The sequence below is a fragment of the Monodelphis domestica genome, chromosome 6, assembly GCF_027887165.1.
Source record: "Monodelphis domestica isolate mMonDom1 chromosome 6, mMonDom1.pri, whole genome shotgun sequence".
NCBI classification, from domain to species: Eukaryota; Metazoa; Chordata; class Mammalia; order Didelphimorphia; family Didelphidae; genus Monodelphis; species Monodelphis domestica.
Genome location: NC_077232.1, coordinates 212,114,898 through 212,141,075, shown reverse-complemented (window position 1 = coordinate 212,141,075; position 26,178 = coordinate 212,114,898). Strand labels below are relative to the sequence as shown.

Below are 26,178 nucleotides of genomic sequence, written 5' to 3'. Positions count from 1 at the left end.
TCTAGAGTTTCTAATTAATCCATTCAGCAAATACTTATTGAGCATTTACTAGATATGACACATTGTGCCAGGTACTTTGAGCACATAACCAAAGGATAAAAAGAAAAAATGGCCCTTGCCTTCTAAGTTTATAGTCTAGATGAGAAACTAGAAAATTCATGTACCTAATATCTATAATACAAAATAGTACATGAACTCATCTCATGTAAATGATAGAAATAGTATCTATTTCGGATTTCCTTGAGAGTCATTCAAAACTCGAAGCTCATTTCTGATTAGGTAGGGTTGAAATTAAGAAAAGTCTCAATCTTAAGAATGGGATTTAAGCTGAGTTTTAAAGGATGGGTAGAATATTGATAGATGTAAATTATTCCTACCCCTTTTTTAAGAGGATGTTATCTAAACAAAGGAAATGACATGAACATAAGCACATAGACAAGATAATGAAAGCTATGTTTGACGTAGTAGAGTCGAAACAATGCTTGATCCTTTAGAGAGGGCTCAGAACTTTTCAGGGAACTTGCCATTTTCCATCAGTGGTCCTTGACTCCACTGACTATCAAAACTCCTCAAGAGTAAGCTTATCACCTGAAATCTTATCACTATCCAGACTGACTCAGCTGTTGCTTCTCAATGTCTTCTAAGCACTCTCTGTTGCCTCTCCCCTCTGGATGGAGGACTGGTAGTATTGTGGAATTTTCAATTTAGCCATGCAGGAAACCCCAATTGTCAGAAGAAAGGAAGGAAGGAAGGAAGGAAGGAAGGAAGGAAGGAAGGAAGGAAGGAAGGAAGGAAGGAAGGAAGGAAGGAAGGAAGGAAGGAAGGAAGGAAGGAAGGAAGGAAGGAAGGAAGGAAGGAAGGAAGGAAGGAAGGAAGGAAGATAAAAGAGTTCATGAAGGGGCATAGTTTGGGCTCTGCTTGTGCACTTTGTATGAAAGGAAAACTCTTAATTCTTGGTGAAAATAATGGCCATGATTATTTTAAGTGGAATGTGCTGGTAAATGTTTAATAAGCAGCTCTCCAAATACATACAAACACAACACACAACCTACTTTAATATTTAATTGCCATTATTAACATTTATTCCATCAATTTCTTCAGCCCAGACAATCAACAAACTATAAACCAAGTCAAGAGTTGTAGCATTTGCCTATTTCTGAGTTGTAAAAGCCTACACAGAAAATAACAATTGGTTCTCATGAGCCTCTAGGAACATACTCCAGCATACTTTCGATTATAGGTGAAAACTTTTACTCCTTGCTAAAATTGTGTAAAAAATAGACTCGAATATTTGTGATAATGGGTGATGAGGCAATGCTCCTGGATTCTGGTGCAAGGGAAGTGTGGCTATGAGGAGTAAGTCAGAGGGGGGCTAGACCCCAGAAACACAACTAGGAGTGACTTTTGAGGCCCTGATTTTACATATGAGGAAACAGTGATTTTCCCCAAGTCACAAAGAAAGTAAGAGGCAGTGGCAGAATTTTATTCTAGGTCCTTTGATCCCAAATCCAAGCCTCTTTTCAGCAGAGATGGTACCAGTGCTTGGAAAGTGAGGGTCATGTTTTTAGATCCATCACCTTAGATTCACAAAGGAGATGAGAGCTAGAGAAAGAAGTAGGTGTTTAGTGAACAGGAAACAAGGACTTAGTGGGAGGTTTGAAAAGGGCAGAAAGATTTAAAATAGAAAAAAAAAAAGACAACTTTTTCCTAGTGGTTTGGAGGGAGCTATTAGAATATGCAAGTCTATTCTAGGGCGTAGTGACATCAGACAGATGGGCCTAGAACAAAAGGGGAAAGAATTGAGTTTTACCATTGGAACTACCTTTAGCTGGTTAGTGAATTTGCTAAGAGAGAAAGGGAAGACGGGTAGGATTGAATTTACATGGATCAAAGCTATCACACCTCTAAGAAGAGCAAGGGAAATAGCTGAGAAACTCGTCTGGAATTTGAGGATGCACAAGGGAAGGACCACTGAGGGATAGAGAGGGAAGTGAATGTTTTCATCAAATAGGACTTCCCACACTTGAAGCTACAAGTGCCAGGACTATCAAGGACTGAGATTCCTCATAGTCTTGAGACCATGACAAGACTGATTTAGATAACAATACAGAGATCTAAAAGAATGTCCAGAAAAAAAAGAAAGCCAAGAACTGTCCTAAATAAATTCATGGACCCCAGGATAAAACTAAAAAGAACTTCAGAGGCCATTTAGTACAACTCTTCATTTTACAGCTGAGAAAACTGAGGCCCAGAGAGGCTAAATACCTTGCTGCAAGTCACACAGGTAGTTTGCATAAGAGGCAGGAGTGGAATGGGAAGGGACTTGAGGCAGGCAGACATCTGCACATTTAATAGGCTGAAGCCAGATTATTAAGGGCCTGAGGTGCCAGGCAATGGATTACCATCAGAAGTAAATGATCAGACTTCTAGAAAGACATATCAGTTTTTTTTTTTTATTATTTTCACAGGTGGTAGAAAGCTAATATTAATCTGAATGCTTTTTTTGACCCCCTAAAATAAACTTTTGATTTTGAAGCAAAAAAACTTAAGTCTAAAGCTCTGAATCCCGTCTATGTCTCAGTTTTCTCTTCTATTAAATGATGCTAATAGCACTGCACTACCATCACAGGAAAGCAAAGGGGTGCCCTGGATACAGACTCCTCATCCTGAGTTCAAATCTGTACTCAAACACTTGCTACCTGGGTGAACCTGGGCAAGTCATTTAACCCTGTTTGCCTCAGTTCACTGCTCTGTAAAATGAGGTGGAGAAGGAACCTGCAAACCACTCCAATATCTTTGCCAAGAAAACCCCCAAGGGGTCACAAAGAGTCAGAACTGGATAACAATAGCATCATAGGATGGAAAGGAAAGTGCTCTGTTAACTTGAAAGTGTTGTATAAACTTTTTCTTTCAATATAAACAATATTAAAAAGATAGGAAGGAGATAAAATTTTAAAATCTATGTATTCATCAATCCAAATTGTCTTTCCACCTTTAAAAAAATACAACCTATGTTGAAATGATGAAAAGTACTCTAAAAATTAGTGTTCAGAATTAGCTTCAAAGGAGATTGCAATGACATTGATTTTTAGTTTACATAGTCCAATTAGAAAATAAAATCTTTTCAGATCAATAGATAAGGCACACATTTAGAACATTTTTGGTTTGTTCACTTATTTAGGTTTTCTTAAAGTGTCTGTGAACCTTGGCATCCACTTTCACTTAGACAAAGGGGAAAAATACAAGAATAACACAAACAGATGTTGGAGAACATAAAGCAGACTCCCCAGATCTCACAGATATCCAACAATTTCCTGTTGCCATAGTTACTAAAATGTTTCATTCAAAGCAAAACTTAAAAATCAATTGTTTTGCAAACAATAGAAGTTTCTTTCAAACTATAGAGATATTGAAATAGGTGCTTTATATTCATTTTTAAAGCAAAACAGATACCCAAATGTGTTTATTGTTATAATCAAACTGCACAAAGAACAGTGAATGAGGTCATAATAGGTTTTGAAGAATTGTGCTAATCATTATTCTAAAGAAATATGGAAAAGAGTGTATGTTTAGTATAAACAGAATGACTTGTGTCTAATAGAACCTTTCCTCTGAGACAGTGCTTTTTGAACTGAAGGATCACATTCTCCATGCTATTGTTGGAAAATATCTTTTGACAAAATTGTACTTCTCTGAAACATTAACTCTCTCTTTCCTGCCTTGTTGGCAAAGCCATGGCATGGGTACACAGCTGGCACTCTGTGAGCTGCTCCTCCCCCTATTCCCAGCTCCCAAGGGCATTTTTTGCATGCCGTGCCCCTCTGTACAGCTGCCTAAAGCAAGCATTTTCTCCCTCAATTCTCTCCCATAATGGGAGAAGTGGGGAGGGGTGTCTCACAGATAGCTTGAATTTGCCCTCTAGGCACTCAAACTGGGAAAAGGTTTGCCAACTCTGTCTAGGGTATTTTCTTTTTTGCTTCTATGGTACTGTAGTTAAGGGATAAAGAATGGAGCATCTCACCTCACACTGAAATGTGTGAATTCCAGGGTGTTCACATGTTTAGGTGTGCTAGATAGACAGACAGACAGACAGACAGACAGACAGACAGACAGATAGATAGATAGATAGATAGATAGATAGATAGATAGATAGATAGATAGATAGATAGAGTGAAAGTGAAAGGAATATGAAGAGAAAAACATAGACAAGGTTCTCATTAAAAAACAGATCGGGCATTTGAGGATGAACTAAAGTTAGAATAAAATAATTGTGAAGTTGGGACTGACTCTCCCCTTGCCTACTTTTAAATTTATTCAACCAAAAGTATAGACACTCCTACTTACCATTAAGTAGGGGAGGTTCATAAACCACTTATTAAAGTGAGATATACCTCCAGAAGCGACTGCAACTGGTTCCTGGAAAGTGGAAGAAGGAAAAGGAAGTGACATAAAAAGCACTATAAAATACAATGAACTTCCTGTCCAAGAGGTCTTCGGCCTGAATCTTGGGCTTGAAGGATCTTGGACTAAGATTGTGGCTCAGAGCTACAAGTTGGGTCTTCATTCTGAATTTTCAGATTGCAGGATCTTCTCCTTTGGGATTCTGCCTTGGGACTGTTGTCTTCAGCTTCACCTGGACCTGGGACTCTGGCACTTGAACTGCTTCTGGTAAGACTGATCTTGGATCTTCTCCCTTTGGACTTTGTATTGGGTGAGTGAAAAAAAAGCTGACTCTCCTTTCCTGGCTTCTGGAGAGTTTAGTTCTTGAGAAGCCTCCCCTTCTTGGAGGAGGTCTCATGGGTTGAACCCTTGCTTAATTCAACATTAAGCCCTCCAGATAAGGGCCCTGTGTGGGGTGAGCCAGAGACTGGAACAATATTTAGCATGATAAACTAGATTTCTAACTCTACCCTCTATCACATTTTTCTACTTTCACTCATTCATTCTTTTTGTAAATAAAGCTGCTAAAAAGTCATTTTGACTTGAGCTGTATTAATTTTTAAATTAATGATCACATTCTCTTATATTTATTCCAACCATAAATTTAATCCCTACATAATGAAACTATAATAATAGTTCACATTTATAGACTACTTTACAGTTTGCAAAATGCTTGAAATATATTATCTTATTTGATCTTCAAACTTGGTGCCATTATTATTCTGATTTTACAGGTGGGGAAACAGGCTCAAAGAAATTAATTTGCCCTGGATCATACAACTAGCAACTAACTATCTGAGGCAAGATTTTGATTTTTTTTTTTTAACTATTAGATCAGTGACCCAAACACTATCCCAAGTTGTCTTTCAAAAATAACAAAATTCATATACATAGAAAGAAAACTTAAGGTAATAGGGCTAAACCATGTAGTACCTGGGGACACCCTTTTCCTACCCAAAAAATATGTATCCCAGGCAAATTACCTCAAGTTCAGAATAGTTCATAACCTCAAATTTAAAGAAAAACCAACTTAGGAGCCCCCATCAATGCATTAACTTTTTTTTTTTTTTGTAAATCCTTACCTTCCATCTTAGCATCAATACTGTATATTAGTTCCAAGGCAGAAAAGAGGGAAGGGTTTAAGTGGAGTGTTTCACACAACTAAGAAGTGTTTGAGGTCAAATTTGAACCCAGGACCTCCTTTTTCTAGGCTGGCTCCCAATCCATTGAGATACCTACTAGCCCCAAAATGCATTTACTTTTACTAGTCACCCAGAGTATACAATTAATGTGAAATCAAGGCATTTAATGAAATAGTATAGTAAGAAAAGTAGCAATAGAATATTTCTCCATAAACCTGGTAGCACTCTCTCACATTATAATACTTATGAATTGAAAGACTAGAAACATATTGAGAAAATATATGAACAGGCACCAGTTTGGGGTAACATCCATTAAGAGAACAGAGAGTGCCAAGGTATATACATGAATGGGTACATACAGAGACCATAGAACCAGATCGATTGTTTGTAAGGGCAATTCACACTTCTAAGGTTGTAGGGTCCTAGGCATATTCTGTTAATGCGATCACAACACTCATTCTTGGACTGCTATCTACTGGTCTAGTACAGGAATACAATCTTTGCCTGCCATATGTGGTCTCTGCATGGTGGGAAGACACAGCACATGGTCTCTGTTGGGCATTTCACCCTGTCGGTTTGATTTGGCTGCTGCTCTACTCATGATGGGTACAACATTGTAGAGTTTCTCTCTGTCCCCAGAGTCTGACTTCAGCTGGAGCTGTTGGCCAAAGTTCTATTTGCCTCCATAAGAAAGGAGGGAGCTCTGTCATTTCTTAAAACCCAGAAATCAGAGATGTGAGATCTAATTGTCTCCAAAAGTGCTTCCCTTTTGATGAATCTCCAGGGGGTAGTATGGGTATGAGCCTGAGGCTCCCTCGTGCCCCTTATCTCCATTGCTGGATTCCCAAAGTTCTTTTCCTAACACACAGTTCTGATCATATTACTCTTCTCAAGAAACTCCTGCTATGACTCTCTTTTGCATTTCAGGCCAAATATAAACTCCTCTGTTCTACTTTAAAACCTTCCCTGTCTGGCCCCTTCCTCCCTTTCTCATCTCCTTACAAACTACCCTCTTCCTTCTTTTGCAGATTACTTGAACTGCTGCATATATCTCCCATGTATATAATTATTTACATCATTTCCTACCTAAGAGTGTGCTTCTTGAGGGTAAGGACTGTTTTTGTCTTGCTTTGTATGCCCAGGACTTAACACAGTGTAGTAAGCCCTTACTCTGTGTTGATGGACCTCCTGACTCCTAGCATTCCACAATATATCCAGACTGGCCTGTTTATTACTCTACCCAGAGCCCTACGTCTCCCATCTCTAGGACTTTGCGCTGCCTGTTCTCTATCCCTAGAAGGTATTATATCCTCAGCTCTAAATCTGGAAACACCTAATTCCTTTCAAAGCTCAATTCAAGAATTTCCTTCTCCATGAAGTTATTTCCTGCTACCCCGCCCAACCTTTGCACTGACATCCAAAACTACTTTATATGCATTTTGTGCCTGTTGTATAGTTACTTACATACAGTCAAGTCATCTGCCCCCAACTAGAATGTAAATTCCTTGAGGCAGGGACTATTTAACTTTGGTTTTTGTAGTCCCAGTGCCTAGCACCAGCAGGCAAATAATAGATTCATGTCAGTTGACTGATGCAAAAAAAAATTGCAAAAGAACAAAATCTTTAAACATTAGGAATCCTTAACTTGGGCTCCATGAAAATAAATTTCATGGGGATCTGTAAACTTGGATAGGAAAAACATAATGGACTGGCCATCTAATTCTTTCACTTTATGCCTCTGAGTTGTCATATTAGCCCAAATATAATGGGACATTTTTCCCCTAATATGTACCTTTGAAAGTCGCATCTGCACTATATTTGAGCACTTCCAGCTTTGAAACCATAAGTTGTATATTGTGAGACTCAGCATATGTAAAAAGCATGGCTATCTCCTGGGGCAGATGGGAAATGCCAACCAAACTTCTGTTTGTTTTGATATTCTGTCAAATGTCACCATTACTATTAAAGACGCCAAATCAGTGTTGATTAAAACTACTGGAAATGAGAAAACTAGAATGACCGTTTTGCTTGCAGTCACAACTGACTCCTTCTGTAATTTTAAGGCATAAAACATTGCGTAAGGAAAAGTTACCATCAGGAGTGATCTTTTGTGTGCAAGAAATGGGATGGATGAATGAAGAACTTGTGTTAGATTGGTTGACTGTGTTCTGGGGTAGGCATCCCACTGTGTTGCTGATTCAGAAAGGAATGCTCATACTTGACAAGTTCAAAAATCACTGGACTGAAAATGTGAAGAAAAGAATTGCTGCAGTGCACAGGGACCTCAGTTGTTATTTCAGGACGAATGATGTCACAGTTACAAGTGTTAGATGTAGTCATTAATAACCCATTCAGACAACATTTGAGGAAAGAATATGACGAGTGGATGTTGGCCAGAAATCATGACTTTACTCCAGCTGGGAAAAATAAAGAAACCTTCAGTCCCTGTATTAGGGAACTGGATCAAAACCTCTTGGGACAAAATCTCCACTGAGTCCATTGTGCTTGGATTTTAAAAATGTTGTATATCAAGCAGTATGGATGGTAGTGAAGATGGTGGTTTGTGGGAATAAGAGGGTGATGGTGATGGTGATGACTGGAATGATGCTCCACTTGGGAGATCAGGAGATAGAAGAGGAAGGAGAACATGATTAAATATTGGAAGGTAGTTTCTCACAAGTATTTATAAAAGTAATACATATTTAATAAAGTGTTGCCATTAAAACTTCTTTAACTTGTTTTCAGAACCTTGAAAAAAAAAACTCTCGAATGTAAAGTGCTGGCATTATTCATGTGTTAAGAAAAAGTTCTAATTTAAAAGGAGAAAATAAAGTGATAAAGTAGGTTTTCCTCTTTCTGAGTTATCCTTCAAAATACTGGGATCGTACTATATTTGGAGTCATATTATATTCGGGCTAATATAGTGGTTTCACCAGACTATCAAAGGGGTTTTGTTAAAAAAAGGTTAAGAATCTATGCAAAAGGGGCAGCTAGGTGACTCAGTAGATAGGCCTAGAGACAGGAGGTCCTGAGTTTAAATCTAACTTCATACCTGTGAGACCCTTACTGCTCTTCTGCTTTGGAACCAAAACTTAGTATTGATTCTAAGAAAGAAGGTAAGGGTTTTAAAAAAAAAAAAACAATCCATGCAAAAAATCAGTGGTTCTCACACTTGTTTTTTCTCTAGACATCTTTACAACCATTAAAGTTACTAAAGAGTTTCTATTTATATGAGTTATATATGAGAGTGGGCTACCAACTCTAACTTGTGAGAGCTAATTGTTCATTTTCAGTATAAGCTTTATACCTAATGTATTACAATTGTATTGGAGAGGGGAACTTGTGAGAGATGATAAGGGGAATCAAAAGATGTTACTCCAGGAAGTAATTGAATGAAGGAAGCTGATTTCTAAGCCCCTCCTTTACTTCTTGTTCTTCCTCACTAAGTAACCTAATGAAGAATTTCTCACAGATGGTAAGTCAGCTCCTCCCTCTAATAACAAAATTCTTCAGACCAATTTCTGTAGTTAAAGGATCTATTTATTCCCTTGAAGGAAGGAATAAGGAGAAGACTGGGAGGAGGGAAGGGGTTTCCCTATTTCTAAATTGTACTACTTGTTAAAGGCTATGAAGTAAGTCTCTTCAAAGTGAAAGGAAATTTCTTCCCCTGAGGGAAGATGGCAGTAACCCTGCTGGGGTCTTTTCTGGGCAAGACTCTATTTTTTCAGCTTAAAATAGAAGTAGAAAAATAATGGCCAGAGAGAAGATGAAGTGGTCTGTCTTCAAACCACCTTCAAGCAGAAGTGAATTCTAGGCAGCTGGGGGGTCCAACTGTCCCTTCTTCAAACTTCCATGGAACGCTCCCTCTCTCCTCCCTCAATAGTCTGGGTTCCATGTGTTCTTGAGCTCTTCCTGCTTTGCATATCATTTCTTTGGTTTATACCTAATTTCTCCATCACACTAAGAAATATGCAAATGATACAAATCTTGTATCAAAGCTTGATTTACTGATTTGTTTATTTCTAGATTTAATAAAATGGTAAAGAAAATGTTCTTAATGCAGACTAAACTTAAAGTGTTTTCTGGGTACTATCCCCCCACAAAGAACCATTTATTAAACATCTACCAACACAATATCCATTGATATTTACCATATTTGACATTAAAATATCTTCATATTATCATAAAAAAGTTTTGACCTCTCAGACCTCTAAGAACAACCTTGAAGACTCTTATAAGTCCCTAGACTACTCTTTCAGAACAATTTAGGTTGGACACTTGGTTTCTATTCCTTGCTTCAGTTTCCTGTTCTTTTTATGTACATAGAAAAAAACTCCCTATATAAGAAAAGGAATCTCTTGAGCGAGAGAGGCTTGGAGATAAGTCCTTTGGAGAGGTCCCTTGGATTCACTGCTCACATGTGAAGAAAGCATCTTCTGCTGAGACTGATTGACTGCATCCTATCATATGCATTGGAGATAATAATCCATTGACAAATGGAAGCTGTTTTTTCAAAGAACACATTCAATTACTGATTTTCCCTTAATTTTTTATTATTGCTTTTCTTTATTTTGATTAGAATATTTGATTTTTTCTCATTTACTGTACTAAGGGTACACATAAATAATATTTTCTGCAGTAATAGAAGTTTAATATATATATTCTTACTAAAATGTCAATGCAAAAGCTTTAAACTATGGGAACCTGCCATTTATTGATAAAATATTATAGGACTGTGATTAATGTTTGTATCTGATTCCAAGAAAAAAATGGGATAAAAACAAGGAGCACAGACTTAACCTGAATAGTGCCAAAAAGAGCACACAAGAAATACTAATGTGAGACTCGAGGTTGCGACACTTGACATATGTTAAGTTGTAGGACTTCCTTGTATCTACACTCTATGAAATACTCATACAAGTACAAAGTTTGACTATCATGCTGGCTCCCTATATCCCTGAGAATGACAAAAAAATCAGACGAGGGAATGAAGCTTCCCTATCAAAATAGAATTCTAATTCTTTTCTTCTTATATTATGGCAACTTCCTGCAGTCTTGGCTACAAATGGCTAAGTGAAATATTACTGCATTCTGTCCTACATACTTGTGGGATAGAAATTACTTTAAATTGGAGCTATACAAGGACCTATTTTGATTTTTTTCTTATGTTTTTGATTATTTTTCTTTTCTTTTGATAATTGACTCATACACCCCCATAACTGAACATTGCATTCTGAGCTAAACTTGATGTTTTTTAACACCTACTTCAGGAGGGATTGTATTTTAATTTAAAATCTAAGAATTTTTGAATTTCTTTTTTGAGATTGTATTTTTATAAAAATCCAAGAATTTTGATTTTTTGTTTAAGATTGTACTTTTATAAAAATTCAAGATTTTTATTTTTTTTGAGAAAAGATCTTCAGGAAAGAAGCTTGAAACTTTTATATCCAGAGAATGAACTGTTGCAGAAAGATGCTGGAAAACCTATACTTCATCAAGAAGATCAAGAAGGAACTTTGGATATGATTGATTGAACTGAACTTTGATTGAGCATTTATTATAAATGTATACATTTATGCCAAAAGGGACTGCCCCTAATTTGGCTTTCTGTCAATGCGCCTAGCAAAATATTGGTTTTGCTTTCTTTTCTCTTCTATTTCCTCCCTCACTATTCTAATTCCTCTTAGAAATTTGAATATCGTGTATATATATAATTAGAAGAGCATTTAGGATTACAAATTGATTATGTTAAATGATCAATGGGGAGACTAGTCTCCCAATGATCATCAGGGGGGATTGTAAATCTTGAAATTTCTCAGACTTGTGAATGTTAAAAATTTCCCCTTTGGACTGGGAACATTCCCCATTTGGACAGTGAGAACTAATGGGAAGACCTCTACTCCACCTGTACTTAAGACTGCTTTAGGGGAGAAAACTCCTTGCTAAACAATGAAAGTACTTAAAACCATACTTATAATGAGGCAAGGAGTTCTTTGAGCCATGCCTGTTTTTAGAATTGATACAATGGGATGCTAGGTACCTATAAAGGTCGGGCAGGTTTTCTCTTAATGGGATTAGTCGACTCAGCTGTGTTTTCTCTGGTTCTGACTTACTGAGGGGATTAGTCAACTTAGCCGGAATTCAGATGGGCTGTCTTTTAGAAAACATCTACGGTGATTGGTAGATGGAAGAACTTAGGGGAGGTGACATAGGAAAAAAAAACCTATATAAGAAAAGGAATCTCTTGAGCGAGAGAGGCTTGGAGATAAGTCCTTTTGGAGAGATCCCTTGGAGATAGATTCCTTGGAGATAGATCCTTTTGGAAGAGGCCCTTTTGAAGATCTCTTGAGAAGAAGTCCCTTGGGAGGCTGACTCTGGCTGGAACTCCCTCTGGGGAGACTCTATTCCCCAGACATCCTTGCTTAAGACAAATCTTGTGGTGAGTGATAAAAAACTGACTGATTCTCTCTCTCTTAAGACTCAGTTCTAGGCCGTGTTGACTTAAGGCCCTTCATACTTATACCTTTCTCTCTCTCTCTCTCTCTCTCTCTCTCTCTCTCTCTCTCTCTCTCTGATTCCTCATTGTATTATTAATTAAAATTCTCTATAAAACCCAGTTGACTTGGGCATATTTATAATTGGGAATATATTCCCTGGAGACCACTTTATATTTGATTTAAAAACCAAGACACTGTAGTGAAATATATTTCCTGTGGTCAAATTTACTCACCACTCTTATATCTATCATAATTTGTATCTTCCACTATTTAAATCACTACAGTTTACAACCTCAACTCTTTTAACTGCCACAGTTTATTATATTTTAACTATAACAGTTTATGTCTCTCCACACTTTTAAATATAACAAAACTGGGCTTACAGAAAGAGCTACAGTTTACATGATGGGAAGTACCCCCACCAGCTTAATCATATGTCTTTGAAATACTCAATTTAATACAAGAAATATTCCCCCCTCAACCCAGGCAGAGCTAAAAAGGTAAAGGGATAAAAAGACAAAGGCAGCAAGGCAGATGAACTCTCCTACCATTCCCCTCCAAATAAAAACTTTGAAATATCAAGTCGAATCAAATTCTGACATGGTACAACCAAATCTCTCCCTATATAAAGGCACTTTGGAAGCCCTGAACTTTTTCAGACTCCCAGAAATAACTCTGAAAACAGAATAATGAAAATTCCCAAAGCCTAGGACAGTGCATCTTGATGTCAAAGTGAGCAGAGTCTGACTATGTTCAAAGTAAAAAAATAGGATATAAAAATGAAGAAACAAGAAAAAAAAGAATCTGACCATAAAAAGCTACTCTGTTGGCAGAAAAGATCAAGACACAAACTCAGAAGGCAACAACATGAAAACTATAAGTAAAGCCTCAAAAGAAAAATGCAAATTGGACATAAGTCCAACAAGAATTAAGAAACTTAAAGAAAGAAAAGAGTAGTAGAGGAGGAATTGGGAAAAGAAATGAAATTGATGCAAGAAAATTATGAAAGGAGAATTACTAGAGAGAATTGGTAAAGGAGACAGACAGACAGACAGACAGACACACACATACACACACACACACACACACACACACCATGAAGAAAATAACATCTTAAAAACAGAATAAGCTAAATAATAAAAAAGGCATAAAAATTCACTGAATAAAATGCTTTCTTAAAAATTAGTCAGGTAAGTGAAAGCTAATGACTATGAGACAGCAAGAAACAATAAAACAGAGTCAAAAGACTGAAAAAACTAGAAGAAAATATGAAATAGTTCATCAGAAAACAACTGAAATGGAGAAACTCATGAAGGAGAAACAATTTAAGAATTATTAGACTACATGAAAACAATGATCAAAGAAGCCTAGACATCATAGTTCAAGAAATTATCAAGGAAAACTGCCCTATTATCTAAAATCTGGAGGGTAAATAAAAATGGAAAGAATCCACAAATCACCTCCTGAAAGAGATCCCAAACATATCAAAAAGAAAATATTGCAAGCAGCCAGAAAGAATCATTCAAATATAATGGAGACATAAGCAAGATCATATATAATTTAGCAACAGTTTAACAGCAGACCAAGGATTACCAAGAAAAATCTATCCAGAAAAACTGAATATAATCCTTTTAGGAGAGAAATAGATGTTTAATGAAGTAGATGGCTTTCAAGCATTTTTGATGAAAAGACAAGATCTGGAAAATTTGATATTCAAACAGAAGACTCAAAAGAAATGTGGAAAGGTAAACATAAAAGAGAAATGATTTGGAGCTTAATAAGATTAGACTGATTACATTCCTGTATAGGAAGATGGTATATAAAATTTCTAATAAGTTTATCATTATTGATTAGGGCAGTTAGAAGGAATTCATATAGAGATAAGGCATGAGTATAAATCAGTTGTGTGGGGATGATCTAAAAAAATGAAGGAGTAAGATAGAAGGAGGTACTGGAAGAAGGGGGAATGGAGAAAAAGAATGGAGCAAATTATCACAAATAAAAGAAATATACAAGCAAGAGATTTTACAATAAAGTAGGAAAATGAAAAAGGTGATGTGCAAAACTTGAATTTCACTCTCATCTAAACTGGCTCAAAGAGGAAAGAATATATATGCACATTCAGTTCGGTATAGAAATCCATCCCTTAGAAAAGAGAAGGAGTTGAGGAAGGGAGTAAGAAAGAAGGGGGAGAGAAAAAGGGAGAGAAAAATTAAAGGAGGCAGTGGTCAAAAACAAAGCAGATTTTTGAAGTGGCAGAAGATTAAAAAAGAGATAAGGATTCTTGAGGGAAGAGAGGGATTCTATGCACCAGAAATGAAGAAGAAATACATTCCAGGAATTCAGGACAACCAGAGTAAAGGGACAGAAGGGGGAGATGGAGTGTTATATGTGAGAAATAGAAAGAAGACTGACTGGTTTGCAGAGTCCAGGTGAAAATATCAGAAATAGCTAGACATAAAAGTTGGATTCTGGAGGGCAATTTGGAACTATGCCCAAAGGGGTACAAAACTGTGCAATACCCTTTGATCCTATAACACTACTATTGGGTCTGTATCCCAAAGAGTTAATAAAAAAGGGGAAAGGATATACTTGTACAAAAATATTTTTAGTAGCTCCTTTTGTGGTGGCAAAAATTGGAAATTGAAGGGATGTCCATCAGTTGTGGAATGGCTGAACAAATTGTGGTAAATGTTGGTGATGGGAAACATGCTATAAGAACTGATAAGCAAAATAATTTCAGAAAAAGCTGGAAAGATTTGCTTGAACTGATGCTGAGCAAAATAAGCAGAACCAAGAGAACATTGTACACAGTAACAGCAATATTATATAATGATTGACCATAAAAACTTGGCTACTCTCAGCAGTGCAAGGATGTGAGACAACCCTGAAAGATTTATGAGAAGGAATGCTATCCACCTCCAAAGAAAGAACTGTTGTAGTCAGATAGATGCAGATCCAAACATACTATCTTTCATTTCAGTGTATTTATGGATTTGTTGGTGGGGGGAGGAGAGGGAAATTGATTTTATATGAGCATGCTCTTACAACAATGACCAATATGGAAATGGATTTTGCATGATAAGAAAAAAAATAATTTAATTTAAAAAGAAAATTAAAGAAGGTTTGGAATCATGTTGTGAAGGGCTTTAAAAGCTAAACAGAGGGCCCTATATTTTATCTAAGAAGCAACAGGGAACCATTGGAATCAAGAAGGAAGAGTCAAGAAGCTAAATCTTCACTTAGGAAAATCCCTTTATCAACAATGTGGATTGGAATAGGAGTAGACTGAAGCACTGAAGACTTAGGATCCCAATGCAGGAATCTAGGTGAGAAAATGAGAACCCAAGTGAAGGTGGTAGTTATGTGAATAGAGAGAAGGGGTTGTTTGTATAGATGTTATGAAAAAAAAAAAGCAAGATCTGGCAGCTGATTAGAAATGTGAAGAGAAAAAAAAGTGAGCACTCAGGGAGAAGGCTGAAGTTATGAGGTTATACTGTCAAATCAAAGACCACTCTGTTTTGTAACTTTCCCTATCCTATTACCTCAATGGGAATCACTCCTTCTATAGCAATTAGTCTTTGCTAAGAATTGTCTTTCAGGGATTGCTTCACATTTTGATGCCAAGATAGAATTAAACTAAAAGTGGATTCCAACTTGTAACAGAAAATCAGGTCTATTTGATTTTCCCTTTATACCTTAACCTACACTAGCAGTTGTTATGGGGAATTTAAGGAAGGGGAAAGGGTGTAGGAAAAGGAAAACACAGTTAAATAAAATATGTTTATTAACAAAGAGGGAATGATGGGGGAGGAAAGAGGATAATGGACCAGCTTACTAATTAACCCAGATACTTAACCCACTAAAGTTACTTTCTAAGCTGGTCTAAACTGAACTAAATCTAACTCTAGCTAAGGATAAGTCCATGCAAAAGCCCAGATGCTCAGAGTCCTTAGTGGGTCAGGCAGCAGAGATCCAGTTGCAGAGTCCTTAGAAGCTCCAGAGAGAGAGAAATCCTCTTCCAAACCACTCTGCCCACCAGAATGAATGGGGAACTTCCTCTTCACCTTTGCTTGATGTTATTATAAGGCAGGCAGCTTGATAGATGGGTTTGTCCAGGGAGAGTCTCAGATCCACCCCTTCAGGCTCGAACTCCCGCTCCAGACAGCCTGGGAGTCAGTTGAAAAACTGCTTTCTCTAGCCCCTTAGAAGTCTGACCCAGCCAGCTCTTGTAGAATCCTTGGCTTGAGGGCTGTCAATCAATCCTTAGCAACTTCCTTTGCTACACAGTCACAGATAAGATGCTTCGAGAGAAGTAAAGCTTGCAGCAAGCTATCTTTCTTTCACTGATCTGAGTCATAAAAATGCGATTTAAACCTTCTGACTGAGTTTAATGTTCCCTCCATTTTCTCCACTTATGTCTAATACTGAAGAAAAACAACGAAAGCATACACAGAGGATTTGTGTGACATTATCAAGCAGTTAATTAAATGCTTATGTTTTCTCCTTGCTTTGATCCCCACCCAGAGGCAATGATCCTAGCGTGGACCTCCTACTGACTTTAAGATAGGTATAGATTTGGCTCTGCTTTGTTTTCTTAATGATAGGCACACTTAGGCTTTAGTTTAGTAAAATACCCAAAGTATTGTTAAAAGGGCATGAGCTACTTTTAAAAAAAAAAATGGTAGATGAGATTTAAAATGCTAGCTTCTCTCATTATTAGCTACAATTCAATATGAAATTTCCTTGATAATTTATATTTGGCTAGGATTTTAGAAAGGCAGCATTAATTGCATGCTAAAAGGGCAGCCTTTGGCTTAGAAATCACAGGCTTTACTCTTACTACCCATGAGCTTGAACAGGTTGCTTAGCATCTTGCCAATTTTTTTTTTTATTTAAACCCTTACCTTCTGTCTTGGAATCAATACTGTGTAAGGGCTAGGCAACGGGTGTTAAGTGACTTGCCCATGGTCACCCAGCTGGTAAGTGTCTGAGGTCAAATTTGAACCCAGGACCTCCCATCTCTAGGCCTGGCTCTCAATCCACTTAGCCACCCAGCTGCAAGTCACTTAACCCCCATTGCCTAGCTCTTCATTACCGCTCTTCTGCCTTGGAACTGATACACAATATTGATTCTAAAACAGAAGGTAAGGGTTTTTTAAAAAATGCATAGAATGCCCCAAAAGTTTAGAAGGAGGCACACATGGAACAATTTCTTCAATACTATTTCAAATTTAATACGCACTTTAAAAAACAATTGTACTTAATAGATGTTCATTATTTCCTATAAATCCTATTTTTTATTCTTTGAATATTGACATGATCAGGTTTTCTGAGGATTGTTAAATTCATAATGAAATAAAAAATTTAAAAATAAGTATAAATAAAGTGAATGACCAATCTAGAAGACACAAAATGAAGTTTTAAAAAATGGATTAGAAGCCAATATAGATTCAAAGCTATAAAAGATATTGAAAGACATCTAGTCCAAAACCCTTATTTTATAAGTAAGGAAACTGAGACTTCAAAGTTATATAATTTGCCACACAAGTATTACATGTAAGATTTAAGACTGTTAACCAAATTAATTTTTATTTTTTAATTTTTTTCCATGTTTACATGATTCATTTTCTTTCCCTGCCCTCCCCCCTCCCAGAGCCAACAAGCAATTCCACTGGGTTATACAAATATTATCACTTGATACCTATTTCCTTATTTCAGATTTAAGACTGGAACCAGAGTCTTCTGCCTCTGAATCCAACAGACATTTTACTTCATAGGAAGTTGATTTTAAGGTCAAAAAGTACAGTAAACTTTTTATAGATTAAAAAAAAAAGTCCAGATGACTGCAATGGTTTGGTTTGGAGGAAATTCAGGGAAAGTCATGTTGATTTGAACATGATTGAGGATTTCTCTTCTTTTTCAGTATTTGATATGAACTAGCAACAACTTATAGTCTTTTGTCCCCCCATTCCCAAAAAAGTTTTGATGCTTTCTTTCTCATCAGATTTGTTAGCTCTATTTAGAGCCCTACTCCTATGCATTAATAACCCCTACATTTTTCCCCAGTGTAATAAATGGTGTGTGATATCCTCATGGGTTATGTGTGTCCATATGAGTCTGTCCAAATAAGATTAACAAGGAGAGACAAATACATATCTCTAGAGCCTCCACAATTCATACTTCTCCAAGGGAAGCTACATGCAAAACAATACAGTATAAATGAATTCTCTTCTTGGGAGCAATATATCTTAGCTTGACCTAGAGAGAGTCCCAGATCTCACCCTAGAAAAAATTCTCTGAAGTCTCTAGCACAGTAAGTTGAGAATAGGTGCTGCTTCACATCCATGGCCCCTTCTTTCCTGAGTCTTTTTTCTTTTCAGAGACCTAAGAAGAATGTGGGACTATTTGTCTTCTTTCTCAAAGTTGGAAACCAGAAGACCAAGATCTCTCTTCTCATAACCTTTTGCCAACTCTACCACTTTTATAGACACTAAGCAATGGGGGGAATCCCATGAAAATGGAATCTGAGCCATAGGTTACACTAACACCCACATCCATCCCCAGCATGATCTAATTGCTAGATAATTATTAGCTTAAATGAGCATTTTGACAAGCTATTCTGTCAAAATGCAGGGAAACAAATACTTAACTCCTGTTGGGCAGACGGTGCTGAGACAAGGAAAGAATGAGGACACAGAGCTCAATTTACTTAGAACTGAGGATTGCTGACAGTAAAAGTTAAAAACCAATGTACATTTATCAGCTTTAGGAAAGACAGAAAGAAAATTTCTGGTCCAAAAACCATCTTGCTGGTCTACAGGAAATCATAGCTGCATGGTATGTTTTCAGAAATGAAAAAAAGGTAAAAGTTCCTTGAGGATTTTCCATGTCCTATTCTATGTGCTGGCTTAGACTATGCCAGAAAATCAAGATGGCATTGATTGCCAAGATAAATTTTTATTTGTTGTATTAATGCTATCTTTTACATACATAGATATCACATAAAACCCACACCAGTTTTAGTTTTCCAGAACTGGATTTGTTTTCATGCTCAACACTATCACCTGGCCTATGTGAATTGATAGAATGTTTGTGAGACAAAAAAAAAAAAAGCTACAGTTAGAAATACAGTCTTGGAAAGAGGTAAGCATTTATTAAGCACCATGTGTCCTTATGTACTAAATACTTTAAAAATATTAGCTTACTTAGGTGTATTGGGGTCCTCACCAGTTAGGTGCATGCCTCTTGGTGCATTGCCATTCTTCTTCTTGTCCTTGACCCCAAGCCTCTGAAGCAGCTGATATGGGCAGGCCAGCAACCCTTCCATGCCTCACAGTGAGAATACCAAGTCCTCTCTATCTCAGAGGTACCCTTGAATTTGATCAGATACAGGAATAGAGAGATAAGGGATAAAGGAAAATGCAAAATTGTCTCTAAAAAGGAAGAGAGGAAAATTTAGCCATGCACCCTGGACAAGATTCTAGAAGGAGAAGAACTGCAGAGAAGAGGCTTGGGAGTTAACTGTCACTTCAGGGGTATTCCTGTTCCTGAGTTGGAAAGGAAAACAGCTACTCCATCAGTTCCTATGACCTGACCAGTTTGTGGAAAAACTTGGAGGTTCTTGGGCTTTGGAAGATACTTTTGGAGGTGATCTGGTTTTCCCTGCAGTGCTGTGTCAATTTGGCTGAGGTGATCCAAAGATTTTAACTTCTGGGACTTTAGGGTTTTTACCTAAGAAGCCAATCCCAGGCTTGGGGAAGGACTCAGTCCACCTGAGAGTTCATTCTCAATAGCCTATTTAGAGACAATTAAGGTTAGTTGATTAATAATCTGGGATATTTAGTCAGATGGTTTTGGGGTTTAGATAAGAACAGGGAGCTGGTAAGAAGGTTTTAGAAGATTAGAAGAGCTCTCTCATGACAGAGGTTGTAAGGATAATTTTAGTGTTTTGACTTAAAAATCTAAATAAGTGGTCACCATGGGAAATTCCCAAATATGAAAATACCCAAGTCACCTGGGATTTCTGGAGATTTTAATTAATAAAGAGAGAAGGAATTAAGGGAAGGAGAGAGAGGGAGAAAGAGAGAAACAGAGAGAGAGAGAGAGAGAGAGAGAGAGAGAGAGAGAGAGAGAGAGAGAAAGAGAGAGAGAGAGAATTAATTTAAACTGCTCTGGCTCAGGCTGAGCCAAGCAGTAGTTAAAGGCCTAGGCCAAAGTGGCCTCCCTGAGCCTAAGGGAGAGGGAGTCAGTCTTATCACTCACCACAAGACCATCTCCTGGCTGGGTTCCAATCCTCCACTCAACTCAATTTCCTGAACTGAGTTCAGAATCTAACTAAATTCCGAACTTAATTGCTCAACTGACTTTTTACCCCATCCTTTTAAAGAAATTTTCTCTTATGTCACCTCCCCTAAATTTTCATGTCTACCAATCATAGTAGACGCTTTTTTCCAGGACTACCCATTCTTAGTTCTCACCTTCTTTGGTTCTCACCTTCTCTAGTTAAATTATATCTTCTGAGTACTTCACACTTCTTTTGTTAAGCTTGCCTTTTGTAAGTTACTTGGCCTTTTTGTGATTAATTTAACCTTTACAGGTACTTAACACTTTTTTGTATTAGATCTAAAAATAGACCTATCTTAAGGTTCTAGATTCACTATAAAGTATGAGTTAAGTACTTTCATTGTTCAAACAGGGGTTTACAACTGTTATCTTCCCTTAAAGTATGTCTAATTAGGGTGGAGTAATTTTAAAAGTTCCTAATACATTCCTGATTCTTGTTAGACCAAGTATCTTCGTTGTTACAATAAGGGAATAGCCAAACCAAATCTTCTTTTTTTTTTTTTTTAACAATATTTTATTTGGTCATTTCAAAACATTATTCATTAGAGACAAAGATCATTTTCTTTTCCTCCCCCCCCCCCCCAATAGCCGATGCACGATTCCACTGGGTTTCACACGTGTTCTTGATTCGAACCCATTTCATGTTGTTGGTATTTGCATTAGAGTGTTCATTTAGAGTCTCTCCTCAGACATGTCCCCTTAACCACTGTAGTCAAGCAGTTGCTTTTCCTCAGTTTTTTTACTCCCACAATTTGTCCTCTGCTTGTGGATAGTGTTTTTTCTCCTAGATCCCTGCAGATTATTCAGGGACATTGCATTGACACTAATGGAGAAGTCCATTACATTCGATTGTACCACAGTGTATCAGTCTCTGTGTACAATGTTCTCCTGGTTCAGCTCCTTTCGCTCTGCATCACTTCCTGGAGGTTGTTCCAGTCTCCATGGAATTCCTCCACTTTATTATTCCTCTTAGCACAATAGTAATCCATCACCAACATATACCACAATTTGTTCAGCCATTCTCCAATTGAAGGGCATCTCCTCATTTTCCAATTTTTGGCCACCACAAAGAGCGCAGCTATGAATATTCTTGTACAAGTCTTTTTCCTTATTATCTCTTTGGGGTACAAACCCAGCAGTGCTATGGCTGGATCAAAGGGCAGACAGTCTTTTATCACCCTTTGGGCATAGTTCCAAATTGCCCTCCAGAATGGTTGGATCAATTCACAACCCCACCAGCAATGAATTAAGGTCCCTACTTTGCCACATCCCCTCCAGCATTCATTACTTTCCTTTGCTGTCATGGTTGCCAATCTGCTACGTGTGAGGTGATACCTCAGAGTTGTTTTGATTTGCATCTCTCTGATTATAAGAGATTTAGAGTACTTTTTCATGTGCTTATTAATAGTTTTGATTTCTTTATCTGAAAACTGCCTATTCATGTCCCTTGCCCATTTATCAATTGGAGAATGGCTTGATTTTTTGTACAATTGATTTAGCTCTTTGTAAATTTGAGTAATTAAACCTTTGTCAGAGGTTTTTATGAAGATTGTTTCCCAATTTGTTGCTTCCCTTCTGATTTTAGTTACATTGGTTTTGTTTGTACAAAAGCTTTTTAATTTGATGTAGTCGAAATTATTTATTTTACATTTTGTGACTCTTTCTAAGTCTTGCTTGGTTTTAAAGTCTTTCCCTTCCCAAAGGTCTGACATGTATACTATTCTGTGTTTGCTTAATTTACTTATAGTTTCCTTCTTTATGTTCAAGTCATTCACCCATTTTGAATTTATCTTGGTGTAGGGTGTGAGGTGTTGATCCAAACCTAATCTCTCCCACACTGCCTTCCAATTTTCCCAGCAGTTTTTATCGAATAGTGGATTTTTGTCCCAAAAGCTGGGATCTTTGGGTTTATCGTATACTGTCTTGCTGAGGTCGCTTTCCCCCAGTCTATTCCACTGATCCTCCTTTCTGTCTCTTAGCCAGTACCAAATTGTTTTGATGACTGCTGCTTTGTAATATAGTTTGAGATCTGGGACTGCAAGGCCCCCATCATTTGTGTTTTTTTTTTCATGATTTCCCTGGATATCCTTGATCATTTGTTCTTCCAAATGAACTTTGTTGTGTTTTTTTCTAAATCAGTAAAGAAATTTTTTGGAAGTTCAATGGGTATGGCACTAAAAAGATAAATAAGTTTGGGTAGGATGTTCATTTTTATTATATTGGCTCGTCCTAACCATGAGCAGTTAATGTTTTTCCAATTGCTCAAGTCTAGTTTTAGTTGTGTGGAGAGTGTTTTGTAGTAGTGTTCATATAGTTCCTGTGTTTGTCTCGGGAGATAGATTCCTAGGTATTTTATTTTGTCTAAGGTGATTTTGAATGGCATTTCTCTTTCTAGTTTTTGTTGCTGAGCTGTGTTGGAGATATATAGAAATGCTGATGACTTATGTGGGTTTATTTTGTATCCTGCAACTTTGCTAAAGTTGTTGATTATTTCAATTAGCTTTTTGGTTGAATCTCTAGGATTCTTTAAGTAGACCATCATGTCATCTGCAAAGAGCGATAATTTGGTCTCCTCCTTGGCTATTTTAATGCCTTCAATTTCTTTTTCTTCTCTAATTGCTACTGCTAGTGTTTCTAATACAATGTCAAATAATAGAGGTGATAATGGGCATCCTTGTTTCACTCCTGATCTTATTGGGAATGCATCTAGTTTATCCCCATTGCAGATGAGATTAGCTGATGGTTTTAGATATATACAGTTTATTATTTTTAGGAACGACCCTTCTATTCCTATGCTTTCTAGTGTTTTTAATAGGAATGGGTGTTGTATTTTATTAAAGGCTTTTTCTGTGTCTATTGAAATAATCATGTCAAACCAAATCTTCTAAAGAACAGTCTGAGTAGTTTTTAAAATTCACAAGGTGTAGAAGTTGGGTGGAGATATAGCTCTGTAGAATCAGGGACCTTTTGGTTCTTAACTATCTGTTCCCTAACCTTAAGTTGCAAAATAAATTTAACTCTAGTGTTTTAATACAGTCTCAAGGGTTTTTGCACTTCACTGGCCCTGGGAAGGTCCTTAGGTAGGTTTTTTACCACCAATCCATCTGGGTCCTTCTCTATATACACATCTCCTTTTGGAGGACCATTTCTTTTTCACAGAGTTCCCCTCTGATATATGGTACACCCAGGTCACTAGTAGAAGGAACTCCAAGGAGTGGTATTTGAGAAACACCAGTGAGGCAGATCTTGGATTGCTCATAAGGGTCAAGTAGATCTTCACTCTGAGGGGCCAGTCACAGAAGATACAGTAGCAAGTGAACAGTCTCTTGGCCAAAAGTTATGACCTAGCTAACTGATGTAAATTTACCTAGCTTTCTGCAAAGAAACTTTTTGGCAATTGTTTCAGTGTTTTGTTATTTACCCCTTGGCCAAAGAAGAAAAGAATGTAGACACAAATTAGAATGTCATAGGCAAGTACAACCATTCAATGCACTGAAGATTAAGAATATGAAAAACCTAAACCCAGAAGATATTGATCCACTCATTTCAATCTGTGGCATGGTAATCAGTTAATTCCAGGGATATTGGAAGCATTTTTCTAGCATTGGGCTTTAGACTTTACCTCTAGAGTTGAAATTGCCTGTGGCCAGATTGTTGAACCATTCATATGCAAACACTATAATACAAAACAGTATGTCTCTGATTCTCAATTGTTCCATGTTTTTTGATGAACAGATGATCAAACTGCAGGAGTCTCCTGAGGATATGCCAGCAGGACAGACTCCTCACACTGTCATTCTCTTTGCTCACAATGACCTAGTTAAAAAGGTTCAGATGGGTGATAGACTGAATGTCACAGGAATGAATAGAACTGTTTCTGTTCAAGTAAATTCAAGGATAAGCAATGTTAAATAGGTCTATAAGACCCACATTGACATCATTCTCAGTTTTAAGACTGATGTAAAAGTCTGCATGGGCTTGATGAAGAAAATGACTCAGACTTTTCAGAAAATGCTGGAGCTTGCCAGGAAACCAGACATTTATGAAAGGCTTCCTTTAGCCTTGATTCCAAATATTTGTAAATGTAAATATATTTTCAAAAAGGTATTTTGCTTTATCTGATTGGAAGAACAAGTAAGGATTGTAATCATACTGAAAGGGGAAAATTATAAGCGGAGACCAACACCCTTCTGTGTGAAATTCCTGGGAACAATAACTCCAAGCTGCCACAATATATTTACAACCTTATTGCCTGTGGGCAGAATATATCTAGGAAAGGATTTAGTGCAATTGTTCTTACTATATGTAATAAAAGATTCAAAAATAAAACAATTTCTTATAATGTTTTACAGACAGATTCTCTAGTCATTAGTGAAAATGGTATTTGCTGTATTGATGAATTTATGAGATGAATAAAAGCACAAAATCAGTATTTCATGAAGTAATGAAACAATAGACTCAATTACCACCACTGGAATTATTTGTCATCTGAATGCTCAAACTTGTATCTTAGCATCAGCTAATCCTATGGAGTTCCAATGGAATCCAAAGAAAACTACCATTAAAAATATCGTTTCCCATACATTATTATTATAATCTGATTTTACTTTCCTCATGCTGGACCCTCAAAATGAAGCCTATGACAGATATCTTGTCTGCCATTTGGTTGCCCTTTTCTACCAGAGTGAAGAACAAATAGGAGTTCATGGATATAGAAGTCTTAAGGGACTACATTGTATATGCCCACAGCTCTTTGAACAAGTGAAGAAGCAATCTAGGCTTTAATTGAGACCCTATATCAACATAAGGAAGATTGAAAATGGCAGAGGAATGATTTATACATATCCTCAACAGCTGGAATCATTGAGAACATTTGTCAGAAACTTATGCCAAAGTACAATTTTAAAACAAAATTGATGCAATTGGTATTGAAGAAGCAAAATGCCGTCCTAGTGAGGCACTCAAACAGTCTGCATCTGACCCAAGGACTGGAATTCTGGCTATAGCTATTCTCACTACAGGAATGAGCGCCACAGCTCACAAAAGAAACGAAGAATTAGCTGAGGCTTGGAAGAAACTTATTCAATCAAAGGGCAAAACACTAGCTCGTAAATACCAGCAACTCTTTGAAGATATTCAGGGACAATCTGACATAGCTATTACTAAAGCTATATTTGAAGAAGCGATACGTGCTTTGGATGATGATGGCTTCCTGACAGTGACTGGAAAGACTGCTCAGTCACTCTGAAGAAATAAGGTAGGAGCAATAATGAACAATTTTATGTTCTGCTTTTCTGCAAACATGTCTCACTTGATTGCTTAACTACTGGTTTTCCTTCATTATTTGCCAATCAGCTTACAGCATTGCTATCAGCATAAATAACTCTATTTCTAAAAGGATACTAAGCTCTAATTTTATTCTTTTTAAAAAAATATTAATTATCAATTTTGTAATGAGATATACTCATTATAATGTTTTAATTAAAAGTTTTCCTTTTTAAAAATACATATACATACATATATATTTTTTTTTAATTTACATGTGCCAGACACCATGCTAAGTACTTAAAAACATTATCTCATTTAATCCTTACAAGAACACTGGGAGATAGGGCTATTATTATACCCACATTGCATTTAGGGAAACCAAGGCTTAAGAGGTTAAGTGACTTATTCAGGATCACATAGTTAGGAAGTGTCCAAAGCCATATTAAAACATAGATCTTCCATTAAAAAAAAAAACTAGCAATAGG

At 36.9% G+C, this 26,178-nt stretch overlaps 1 pseudogene; it reads left to right on the top strand.

Annotated features, from left to right (window-relative positions):
• The window catches only part of LOC100617708 (DNA replication licensing factor MCM4-like), a 196,769-nt pseudogene extending 171,096 nt beyond the window's left edge, over positions 1–25,673 (top strand).
• Positions 25,674–26,178: the final 505 nt, after the last annotated feature.